Here is a 13,380-nt window from a genome sequence, read left to right as displayed (position 1 = left end):
AACTGAATATAATTTTTTTCTGCATCTAGCTCTGAAAAAATATTTGGCCTTCTAGCAGTGTGTCGGACTTTCTCTATTAGTCCATCTATACTGACCTCCATCAGTTTGCAAATTAAAAATAATTTGTATCTGCATCTACAGTACCTCTGAAAAAATATTTGGGCTTCTAGCTGTGTGTGGGACTTGTTGTATTAGTCCATCTATACTGACCTCCATCAGGTTGCAAACTGAATATATTTTTTTCTGCATCTACCTCTGAAAAAATATTTGGGCTTCTAGCTGTGTGTGGGACTTGTTGTATTAGTCCATCTATACTGACCTCCATCAGGTTGCAAACTGAATATATTTTTTTCTGCATCTACCTCTGAAAAAATATTGGGCTTCTAGCTGTGTGTGGGTCTTGTTCTATTAATCCATCTATACTGACCTCCATCAGGTTGCAAACTGAATATAATTTTTTTCTGCATCTACCTCTGAAAAAATATTTGGCCTTGTAGCAGTGTGTTGGACTTTCTCTATTAGTCCATCTATACTGACCTCCATCAGGTTGCAAACTGAATATATTTTTTTCTGCATCTACCCCAGCCAATAGTTTTGGCCTAATACCACAGTTTGGCCACTCAGCTCTGCTCGGTTACCATCCATTGTTTTTTTGTGCAAACAACTCCAGAGTTGTGAATTAGTTAACCACCAAAATGAGTGGAAAAAGGCCTGCTGCTGGTGGAAAGGGGAATAGGCGTGTTGGGAAGGGGAAAAAAGGTTGTGTCCGTGGGGTAGGTGTTAAAGCAACAGTAACATCTGCAGAAGAAAGACCATCTTCCAGCCAAACTAAAATGTCTACTTCTTTTAGCGGACAATGTGATAAGATCCCTTTCTTACGGCCACGCCAATCGCTACAAATTCCAGATGAGGCACAAAAACAGCAGATGCTTCAACGGATATCAAGTGCTCCTTTAAGTGGGCTCTCCTCCACATCAACTTCAACATCACAAATACTCCAGTCCTCAAAGGTGTCACCCAAATCGCACTTGCTTCCTCACAGCTCCCAAATCTCCAGCTGCCCGTCTGAGTATGAGGTAGAACAGATGGTTGAGTCTGCAGAGCTGTTTACTCATACTATAGCCTGGGAATCAGAGGTCGACTCCAGCGCTTCTGTGAATCCAGACGAGGAAATGATCTGCACTGATGCCCAGAATCTTTATGAGTTGGATCCAGGACCAGACGCAGAAGGTTCTGACCATAATGTAGACCCTCATTCCCAAACTGTAACTCCTGTTGGTGGAGACAATGAGGAAGACGATGATAAGACTCAAATACCTGATTGGAGCGACAACTTTAGTTTTTTGTCAGGGCAGGAACAGGTTGTCTCTGAGGACGACGGGTGTGATAACACACAGGGTGATGATGATGAGGTTGGAGATCCCACTTACTGTCAACCCACAGTCAGCCAAGAGATGAGGTCAGCAGAGGAGGTGGAGGAAGATGCTAGTGACGACGAGGTCAGGTTGCGCCTTCCTGGACAGAGACGTAGTACTGGAAGCACGTCAACAACTGCATCCTCAAACACAACTCTGCCTCTCACCACAAGTCGTGGTGGCTCTTCAGGTCGCATGGGTGCTAAGCCTTGCATAGCCTGGGCATTTTTTCAGATCGATAAAGATGACCCAACTCGTGTTATCTGTAACATTTGTCAGCAAAAGCTAAGTAGAGGCCAAAAAATACATAGTTTGAGTACTTCATGCATGAACCGGCACATGGACATGAAGCATAAGTTGCAGTGGGAAGCTCAGTGTGCTACAATGCGGCCTAGCCGGCCGGGCCAACCACCGTCTGCCATATCTTGTGCATCCGCGGCCTCTTCATCCTCTGTGACTGGGGGGACAGCAGTCACACCTGTTTTGGGGCGCAGACCTGCCACCTCTTTACCCGCAACAGCCAGCGTGATTGGCAGGTCATCATTTTCTTTGGAGGTGGTAACAGCAGCTGGTGTTGAGCGCTGTCCGACATCGATAGCACCACCTTTGGATCAAGGCAACCTAACATGTCCGCCTGCATTTTCCTCACAGACCGGCAGTTTGCCGGGGACACCCTTATCAACCCCGTCTAAGCACAATAGCCAGCCCTCGGTCCCTCAGATGTGGACAAGTAAAAGACCATTTCCTCCTAGCCATGAGAAAGCTAAGAGGTTGAATTTCACCATCTGCAAGCTCTTGGCTACAGAAATGCTGCCTTTCCGCCTGGTGGACACAGAGGATTTTCGAGACCTTATGTCCGTCGCAGTGCCCCAGTACCAGATGCCCAGTCGGCACTACTTCTCAAAGAAAGGTGTGCCTGCGCTCCACCAGCATGTCGCACACAACATCACCGCTTCTTTGAGAAACTCTGTGTGTGACAGGGTGCATTTCACCACAGACACTTGGACGAGTAGGGATGGACAGGGGCGTTACATGTCGCTGACTGGGCACTGGGTAACTATGGTGACAGCAGGACAAGGGGCTGCTGTCCAAGTCTTGCCGTCCCCACGAGTTGTGCGTCAATCCTCTTTATGTCAAAGTTCCTCCACTGCTTCTGCCTCCTCAACCTCCTCTCGGTCTTCCACCTGCACCCAAAGCCTGTCTGGTCATGCCACAAGCTTTCTAACTGCGCAGAAGGGATCCTGCACACCTCCTTACTATGCTGGCAGTAGGGCTCAACGTCATCAGGCGGTTTTAACATTGAAATGTCTGGGAAATGTGAGTCACACAGCTGAGGAGTTGTGGTCAGCTCTGGAGAACCAATTTCATGAATGGTTGTCTCCACTGGACCTGAAACCAGAGAAGGCCGTGTGCGACAATGCTGCAAACCTGGGTGCGGCCCTTCTCCGGGGCAATGTCACACACGTGCCTTGTATGGCTCACGTGTTGAACCTGGTTGTCCAGCAATTTTTAGCCCACTATCCCAGACTAGATGGCCTTCTGCAGAGGGCACGGTCGCTGTGTGCTCACTTCCGCCGTTCGCATCCCGCAGCTCAGCGACTTACATCTCTACAGAAGTCGTTGGGCCTGCCACTTCACCGGCTAAAATGCGATGTGCCTACCCGGTGGAATTCAACTCTGCACATGTTGCAGCGACTGTGGCAGCACCGACAAGCCCTGGTGCAATACGTTCTGACGTATAGCCTGGGCCAACGAGATTCAGAGGTGGGGCAAATCACGCTGGAGGAGTGGTCTCAGATCAGGGACCTATGCACCCTTCTGCACAGTTTTGAAATGGCGACGAAGATGTTTAGTGCTGACGATGCCATTATCAGCATGACTATTCCGGTGATTTACATGCTGGAGCACATGTTAAACAGAATTCGGAGTCAGGTGGTGGCACAAGAGGAGGTGGAGGAAGTAGAGGAGGAGTTGTATGCGGAAGGGCTAACATCTGCAAGGTCCAGACGGTCGGCAGCACCAAGGCGGCAGGCATGTGAGGGTGGGGGAGATGGTTTTACCAGGGCGCATGGTAGCAGCCCAACTAGTGAGGAAGGTGCAGGAGCCCAGGAAGAAGTGGAGGACGAACTGATGGAAGACTCATCAGATGAGGGAGACCTTGATCACATTTCTGTTGTGCGAGGTTGGGGGGAGAGGACAGAGGAAGGAAGCATGATTGTTACCTCGCCACCAACACAACAGGGACTTGGTGCTCCTGGATGCGCAACACACATGAGTGCCTTCTTGCTGCACTACCTGCAACATGACCCTCGAATTGTGAGAATTAGAAATAATCCTGACTACTGGGTTGCCACACTGTTAGATCTCCGGTACAAAAGTAAATTTGCAGAAATTATTCCTGCCATAGAAAGGGATGCACGCATGCAGGAGTATCAGCAGAGACTGTTGCAGAATCTTACATGTGCTTTTCCACAAAATACCAGTGGTGCACGTAGTGAATCTCACAGTTCCAACTTGCCAACCGTGGGACCGTCAAGTGTTCAGCACTCAAACCGTAACAGAACCACAGTATCTGGTGGTAACATAAATTTTGCGGAATCATTTCACCACTTTTTTAGCCCATCCTTTGCAAGGCCACAGGAGACAAGAAGTCTGACACATAGTCAACGCCTAGAGACGATGGTACAGGAGTATCTCCAAGTAAACATTGAAGCCACGACTGTGTCACTGGACCCTTGCTCTTTTTGGGCTTCCAATCTGGATAAATGGCCGGAGCTAGCCACTTACGCCTTGGAGATCTTGTCATGCCCCGCAGCCAGCGTTCTGTCTGAACGTGTGTTCAGCGCTGCTGGTGGTGTGCTGACAGATAAGCGCACGCGGCTCTCCACTGATAATGTAGACAGACTCACGTTCATAAAGATTAACAAATCATGGATCCGAAACGACTTTTCTACCCCTGTGTCATCCTGGGGAGAGTAAAAGCTTGATGATTGTTTAAAATCACCCTACCAACCGTTTTAAGCTTTCAAATTACTAATCATGTTTATCTGTATCTTGACTGGAAAATAATTTGGGCTTTGTAGCAGTGTGCAGCACTGATCCTATTAGGCCATCTATAATAAGCTCCACCAGATTTAAAATTAAAAATAATTTTTAGCTGCATCTAGCCCGGAAAATAATTTTGGGGCTCCGAGATGCGCAAGACACATAAGTGCCTTCTTGCTGCACTACCTGCAGCATGACCCTCATATTGTCAGAATTCGAAGTAATCATGACTACTGGGTTGCCACACTCTTAGATCCCCCAAACTTTTCGATCAACCTTTTCATTTTAATAAAGACCAAAAAAATGGTCATTTTTGAAATTATAAGCATTAGCAGGTTGTTAGAAACTGAAATCAAACAGTTTTCAACTCAAAACTTTATTCTAGGTGATGTTACATTTTCACATAGGACCCCTTGTTCGAAAGGAGCTTCTGAACTCTCTCGTCCATTGAATTTGTCAGGTTTTGGATGGTTTCTGCTTCAATTGTTTTGCATGAGGACAGAATACCCTCCCAGAGCAGTTGCTTAGATGTGAACTGCCTCCCGCCATCATAGACACTCCTTTTAATGATGCTCCAAAGGTTCTGAATGGGGTAGAGGTCAGGGGAGCATGGGGGTCACACCATAAGTTTGTCCCCTTTTATGCCCATATCAGCCAGAGATGCAGATGTTTTATGTGCAGCATGAGATGGTGCATTATCATGCAGAAAAATGATCTTGCTGTGAAATACACGGTTCTTCTTCTTGAACCATGGCAGGAAGTGCTGTTTGAGAAAATCCACATACATTATGGAGTTCATCTTTAGCGCCTTCAGGGATCCTAAAGGGGCCGACAATCTCTCTCCCCATGATTCCAGCCCAAAACATTACTCCACCTCCTCCTTGTTGGCGCTGTAGCCATGTTTGCGTGGGGTGTCCATCAACCAGCCATCCTCCACTCCATCCATCTGGACCATCGAGCGCTGCACGGCACTCATCCGTGAACAAAACAGTTTTGAAATCAGTCTTCATGTAATGTTTGGCCCACTGGAGCCGTTTCTGCTTGTGTGAAGTGGATAGAGGAGGTCGACAGGATGGCGTATGCACAGCTGCAAACCTCTGAAGGACCCTGCATCTTGTTGTTCGGGGGACGTTGGAGGCACAAGCAGCTTCAAAAACTTGTCTGCTGCTATGACAAGGCTTTTTTGCCGCTGCTCTTTTAACCTGACGTAATTGCCTGTAGGAAAGAGTCCTCAATTTGCCCTTATCAGCACACACACGTGTGTACTGTGAATCAGCTACATACTTCTTGATTGCCAAGACACTTCATCCTGATCATCGCACAATGTTGATTGTAGTCATGCCTTGACCTAAACACTCCACAATTTGTTGCTTCTCAGCAGCCGACACATCCTTTTTCTTTCCCATTTTGGCAGAAAATGTAGGCTGCTGAATAATGTGAGAGAGCCTTCTTAAGTAGTTTTGCCTTTCATTGGACACACCTGACAAACTAATTAGCACTGGTGTCTGCAATTGCTTACAGTGATATAAAGAGCCCTGACACACATCACCATCAATGAGTTTAACTGACAAACAAATGCTTCCCTTATCACTCCTAAACACTTTTTGCATAATAATTTGGAACACAGTGTACATGTGCTTTTCCACAAAACACCAGCGGTTCACGTAGTGAATCTTACAGTTCTAACTTGCCAACCGTGGTCTGTATGGAGTTGTTCAATAAAGGGCCCAAAATTAAGATAACATAGATGGGAGAGGTCTCTATGAATAGGAATTCCTAAGTATTTGATACCCTGTGAGGGCCAGGCAAAGGGAAAGTTGGACTGGATGGAATCCTATATGGATTTGGGGAGGGAGACATCGAGGGCCTCAGACTTCGCTGCATTGATTTTAAAATTTGACCATGTAACAAAGTGATCTATTTCAGCCATAACAGCATGGATGGATATATGTGATTGAGTGATATATACTAGGACATCATCAGCAAATAGAGAGCACTTGTACTCGGTGCCTCCCACCTCAATCCACCTAATATTGGGGTTATGGCGAATTGATGAGAGCAGGTGCTCCGTCACTAGGATGTATAAGAGAGGGGACAGAGAACATCCCTGCCTTGTCCCATTGGTGATTGTGAAAGGTGATGAAAATGTTCTGACGCGCCCCCTGGGCCTTGGGACACCCGGAGCCGGACCCTTTTTGGTGGATGCTGGTGGTTTTAGTCTCCGTGGCGGCAACCCGGTTCCGTGGCTCAGGGCGGTCAAACCAGTGGCGGAACTATTTATGTGGTTTTGATGTTTAAATGTCCGACTACGCCACCCGTGGATTGCGGTCAGAGTGAACCGCCGCTCCAGGGCAGACCGCTGAGGCTGGTGTTGTGGGTGCAGCAGAGCGTAGCATAACTCCCCACGGGAGGAGTATAGCCTCAGGGCAGTGTATGCGGAGGATGGGGGTGATGGTGCAGGGCAGCAGCAGTAATGACACGGAGTCAGTGATGCAGTCCAGGGCCTTTACTCACAGTTCTTATTATCCAGACCACGTCTGCAGGTAACGGCTGCCCACGTCGTACTGTGCTCCCCAGGTGAGGGGCTCAGACAACTCCCAGATAACTTTGGAGCGCTTCACAGGACCCCCTTTGTGTGTCCTTTGTCTGGCCTTTCTTACCAACCCTTCTGTCCGGCTGCCTCGGGCCTCCTCTTGGTAAACTTGGCGCCAGTTTCCCTGACCCTATGTGGTGCCTTCCTAGCGGGTGTAGCGAGGGGCTGCGCCACATAAAATGTCACAGCCTCCTGTTTCTAGCTGAGGGTCATTTCCTGCCTCCACTAGTTTCGGGGACCGGTCTCCCCCTTTGGCTTGACCCCTCCACGCAGGTGGATTCTGGCGTGCGGTGGCGACTCGCCCGTCCGCACCCCTGAGATCCCTTCGTTCCTCGTTCCTGGAGCCTTCTCCGCTCCTCTTCCTTCCTTCTCCCTCTTCCAGGCCTGGGCCTCTGTTACTAGGCCTGCCTCCGGAGCAGAGCTCATGCAGAGCCCCTGCTCCCTGCCACTTCTGCTCAGACTTCTCTGCACTGAACTAAGATGGTGCCCACCTTTTATACTCCCTTCTCAATGCACCCAGGAACTGCTTCCTCCCTGCTCCTGCACTACAGGGTTCCCCTTCCTCAGTGTTCCCTCCCCCCACTCCAGCCAGGGACAGGGACTGTCGTGCCCATCTCAGGGGCATATTGGTCGCCCTGCCCCACGGCAATGTGGTGTAATGCATGCAGGTGTCGGGTCCTGATCCACACTACATCCTTACCTGAGAGTGAGATATCACACCTCTGGGTGAGGTGCAATACCTCTGTAGCAACCGAGCCCTCAGGGTGCTACAGTTCCATTTATCTTCAGCCTAGGTGACGTATTGCGATACAGGGCCGTGATTTTGGCTATAAAAGGGTCCCCTAGACCCCTACCCCAAGCTTTTTAAGAGAATCATATATGGCGTGCCAGGAGACTCTATGGAATGCTTTCTCAGCATCCAACGAGAGTATCTAATTACAAATTTTTAACTGCATCTAGCCCAGGAAATACTTTGTGCCTAGTAGCAGGGTCTGCTAGTCAGCGGATTATCCCGGCTGTTAAGCAAGCTACACCACCTGTAGTTTGGACACTTCATTTTTTCAAAGGAAATGCTTCGGGACCACGGGATACTCAGTGAAGAGCATCAGGAGGCACCCCAAGGCATAGGGGCTGGGACTGGCAGTAGGATGCCTTGCGGTGGACAGCCGAGCTCGATCCTTATAAAAGCTTTTTAACTGCAGCAGCTTTAGTGGACGCTACTGGAGCTGGAATTACGCGGCTGCTGGCATGAGACTTGCCCTCCAATAGATCCTTGTAAATGGATTTAAAGTGTATTCATTCAAATTAGAGAGACAATTTAAATTAAAAAGCTTAGAGTTGCCTCCACCACAGGGGGGCTCGCTTGACCCACCAGCGGACAGGCACCAGTATTGGGAGAGGGGGGCTGGCCATCAGGGTTCACCGCGGCTCTGGCACAAACCCGGTGACACGGAGGTGGCATGGGCAGGAGCGGACTGGCCGTGTCGGCTTCTCACTTTTTGGATTTTAGAAGGGCATGACATGCCTATATCTGTGTCTCCCCCTCCTTTTACTCCTCCACCTCTTTTATTTTCGCATGACTATATGTACTTGTCACTTTTCCATGTGTTAGTTATGTCTTCTGAGCAGTTTGTCAGCTTTTGGACACCTTTGAAGGTGTTTTCTATGTGTTTCTATGTGTTTTTGTTTGCCTGCCATTGGTTTTAATGGTGTTCGAAGGTGTTCGTCGACCAGTTCGACGAACAGTTCGGCGAACACACGGGTGTTCGACGAACCGAACCGAACTCGAACACTACGGGGGTGGCTCAACACTAATCTAGACCCAAGCTACAAGGAGAACTTTCTATCTTTCATTCCAGAGGCGGACAGGTCTACTGAAATGGGGCAATACCAGAAAGCCCTTGTTGCGGAATTATTTAAAAAATTCCCATCTTAAAGCGCTGGCGGCAGAGGTCACAGTTCATTGGACAACCAAGGAGTACAGGCGAGAGAGACACAAACCCAATCCAGCAGAGGCAGGGGAACACTGTCAAAGTTCTGGGACAGTTTTCTCAAACCCTCCCATCTTACAGGCCCTGAGGCGTTGGGTACTCTTACAAGGAATGCAAAGTTTGGGAAGATGGTGAGGGAGTACCTTGCCAACCGTGCCAATGTCCTTCGTGATTCCGCTGTGCCTTATAATTACTGGTTATCCAAGCTGGACACGTGGAATGAACTCTCTCTCTATGCCTTGGAGGTCCCGGCCTCCCCTGCCGCTAGCGTTTTATCAGAGCTGGTTTTTAGTGCCGTGGGTGGAATTATAACTGATAATCGCATCCGCCTGTCAACTGAAAATGTTGACAAGCTGACTCTTATAAAAATGAACAAGGGCTGGATTGGGCCACACTTCTCAATGCCATCGAATGATAGCAGTGTAACAAACTCAAATCCAGTGTCTTTTCTTGGGAGGTGTATTTCCATGCACTTTTTCACACACAGACATGGGTATACGCTTCCTGATTTTGGCTATTTACTCTTGTCTTCCTTCTTCTCCTCATCCTCCACCACCATATCACCAGGGTGACCGTGGTCCGTGATGCAACACCCACATAATTTTTTTAAAGGGTGTTTATGATGCCCGTAAAAAAAAAAAAAAATCCTACAATATGTTCATGTATACCCCCTAGGGGTAAATGTTTGTCAGCCCATACACTTAGTACATGCGCATTACAAGTATTGGAGACCAGCTCCTTTCTAATGGGAACATATTTTTATGAGGCCCTCCTCCACGTCTCTTCCAAGGGGCATTGGAGTGCCTCCCAATTTTTGGCAGCCATAGCATTCACTGCATAGGTCAACACTATGGTAGACCCACTTCCTAATAATGGGATCGTTTTTTCATGAGGCCCTCTATGTCTCTTCCAAGGGGCATTGGAGTGCCTCCAAAGTTTTGGCAACTCTTGCATTCACTGAATAGGCAAACACAATGGGAGACCCACTTCCTAATAATGGGAACATTGTTTTCAGGAGGCCCTCCTCTAAGTCTCTTCAAAGAGGTATTGGGGTGCATCCAAATTTTCAAAGTGCTATTGGGGTGTGTCCAAATTTTGGGCAGCCCTGCCACTCACTGCATACGCAATAACAGTATAGGAGACCCACTCTGTAGTAATGTGAACAATAAAACATAGCCGGCTGATGGCTCTCTAAGAATAGTGAGGGCCAACTGCTGGCACTATAAAAATAGGCTTTGTGACTTTCAGAGTCCCTCCTTCATAAATAAAACAGGATGTGTCTTATGATATGTCACATACCACATGGCCAGATAAGGTTGTAAAATGTTAAAATTACATTTCCCGGTGAATGCATTTGTCATGGTTGAAAGCAATTCAAAAGTGAAGAAATGCATCAAAAAAGCTACATGTGAACATAGCCAAAGGTGTGGAGGAGAATTTTTGATTTTGGTTATTTATTTTGCTTTATATACAAGTCATTACCCTGGAAAGGATGTTCCTTAACACATTTCCCAGGAAAATCCATTTTGGTTTCGTTTTGGTATGTTTTATTGTGAGTCCATAAAAGTGGCGTAATACCTCTGACAACGTTGTTGACAGAAGTGACCTGGGAGTCAGAAATGCTGCCAGGGGTCTTCCCCATGCTGTCCCCATGTCATTTGAGCACTGTTCCCATCGATTTGGGCAATTTTTAGGCCCTCTGCAGTCCGCCAGGGGAGCCGCCTGAAAAATGCTAGAGTTTCCCATAGACTTACATTGGGCTCGTTGCTCGGGTCGAGCACCCGAGTATTCCAATGTGCTCGACACGAGCATCGAGAACCCGAGCATTTTAGTGCTCGCTCATCACTGAGTATAATATTTGTCATGTTCCAAAAAAATTTCAGGATTATTACTGCAGTAATATCGGATCACGTCTGATGACAACAGTTTTAGGCCGTGGCCAATTAGTATAGTATTGGTCAGCGACCAATTGTGAATAGGTTTGAACAACATACAATGGGGAAAAAAAGTATTTAGTCAGCCACCAACTGTGCAAGTTCTCCCACTTAAAAAGATGAGAGAGGCCTGTAATTGATATCATAGGTAGACCTCAACTATAAGAGACAATGAGAAAACAAATCCTGAAAATCACATCTGTCTGATTTGGAAAGAATTTTTTTTCAAATTTTGGTGGAAAATAAGTATTTGGTCAACTACAAAAGTTCATCTCAATACTTTGTTATATATCCTTTGTTGGCAATGACAGAGGTCAAATGTTTTCTGTAAGTCTTCACAAGGTTGGCACACACTGTTGCTGGTATGTTGGCCCATTCCTCCATGCAGATCTCTTCTAGAGAAATGATGTTTTGGGGCTGTCGCTGGGCAACATGGACTTTCAACTCCCTCCAAAGGTTTTCTATAGGGTTTAGATCTGGAGACTGGCTAGGCCACTCCAGGACCTTGAAATGCTTCTTACGAAGCCACTCCTTCATTGTCCTGGTGGTGTGCTTGGGATCATTGTCATACTGAAAGACCCAGCCACGTTTCATCTTTAATGCCCTGCTGATGGAAGGAGGTTTGCACTCAAAATCTCACGGTACATGGCCTCATTCATTCTTTCATGTACACGGAATCGTCATCCTGGTCCCTTGGCAGAGAAACAGCCCCAAAGCATGATGTTGAAACCCCCATGCTTCATATTAGGTATGGTGTTCTTTGGATGGAACTCAGCATTCTTTCTCCTCCTAACACGACGAGTTGTGTTTCTACCAAACAGTTCTACTTTGGTTTCATCTGAGCATATGACATTCTCCCAATACTCTTCTGCATCATCCAAATACTCTCTAGAAAACTTCAGACAGGCCCAAACATGTAATGGCTTAAGCAGGGGGAAATGTCTGGCACTGCAGGATCTGAGTCCCTGGCAGCGTAGTGTGTTACTGATGGTAGCCTGTGTAACGTTGGTCCCTGCTCTCTGGAGGTCATTCACTAGGTCCCCAGTGTGGTTCTGGGAATTTTGCTCACCATTCTTGAGATCATTTTGACCCCATGGGGTGAGATTTTGTGTGGAGCACCAGATCGAGGGAGATTATCAGTGATCTTGTATGTCTTCCATTTTCTAATTATTGCTCCCACAGTTGATTTCTTCACACCAAGCTGCTTGACTATTGCAGATTCAGTCTTCCCAGCCTGGTGCAGGGCTACAATTTTGTTTCTGGTGTCCTTCGACAGCTCTTTGGTCTTCACCATAGTGGAGTTTAGAGTGTGACTGTTTGAGGCTGCGGACAGGTGTCTTTTATACTGATAACAAGTTCAAACAGGTGCCAGTACTACAGGTAGTGAGTGTAGGACAGAGGAGCCTCTTAAAGAAGAAGTTACAGGTCTGTGAGAGCCAGAAATCTTGCTTGTTTGTAGGCGACCAAATACTTATTTTCCACCAAAATTTGAAAAAATGTCTTTCCAAATCAGACAATGTGATTTTCAGGATTTGTTTTCTCAGTTTTTCTCTCATAGTAGAGATCTACCTATGATGTCAATTACAGGTCTCTCTTATCTTTTCAAGTAGGAGAACTTGCACAATTGGTGGCTGATTAAATACTTTTTTCCCCACTGTACAATTGGCAGACTTTAAATGGAGTATAATATTTGGCATGCTCCCAAAAATGTTACCATCATTCCCGCAGTAATATCGGATCACATCTGATGACCACGGTTTTAGGCAGTGCCCTATTAGTATGGTATTAGTCAGCAACCAAGTGTGAATGGGTTTGAACAACACACAACTGGCAGACTTTAAATGGAGTATAATATTTGGCATGCTCCCAAAATTGTCATGATTATTACCGCAGTAATATCAGATCACGTCTGATGACTGCGGTTTTAAGCAGTGGCCTACTAGTACGGTATTGGTCAGCGACCAATTGTGAATAGGTTTGAACAACACACAACTGGCAGACTTTAAATGGAGTATAATATTTGGCACGCTCCCAAAAATGTCACGATTATTACTGCAGTAATATCGGATCACGTCTCATGATTACGGTTTTAGGCTGTGGCCTACTAGTACGATATTCGTCAGCGACCAAGAGTGAATAGGTTTGAATAACACACAACTGGCAGACTTTAAATGGGGTATAATATTTGGCACGCTCCCAAAATGTCACGATTACTACCGCAGTAATGTCAGATCACCTGAGATGATGTACAAGTTTCTCTGCTTCCACAATTCAGCAATGCTATTAAAATCAAAAAAATCTGTCTGTATGCTGCTAACAAGCAAATGGAGCAGTAAAAATGGTGTATTATAATGCTTTTCAAGCAAATATTTAGGATAAAGAGCAAAAAGAATATTATCACT

Source organism: Phyllobates terribilis, unplaced genomic scaffold (assembly GCF_046119375.1).
Source record: "Phyllobates terribilis strain yellow unplaced genomic scaffold, ASM4611937v1 Scaffold_2__4_contigs__length_985480577, whole genome shotgun sequence".
NCBI lineage: Eukaryota > Metazoa > Chordata > Amphibia > Anura > Dendrobatidae > Phyllobates > Phyllobates terribilis.
The sequence above is the reverse complement of the archived record's forward strand: the minus strand, read 5'-3'. Positions refer to the sequence as shown.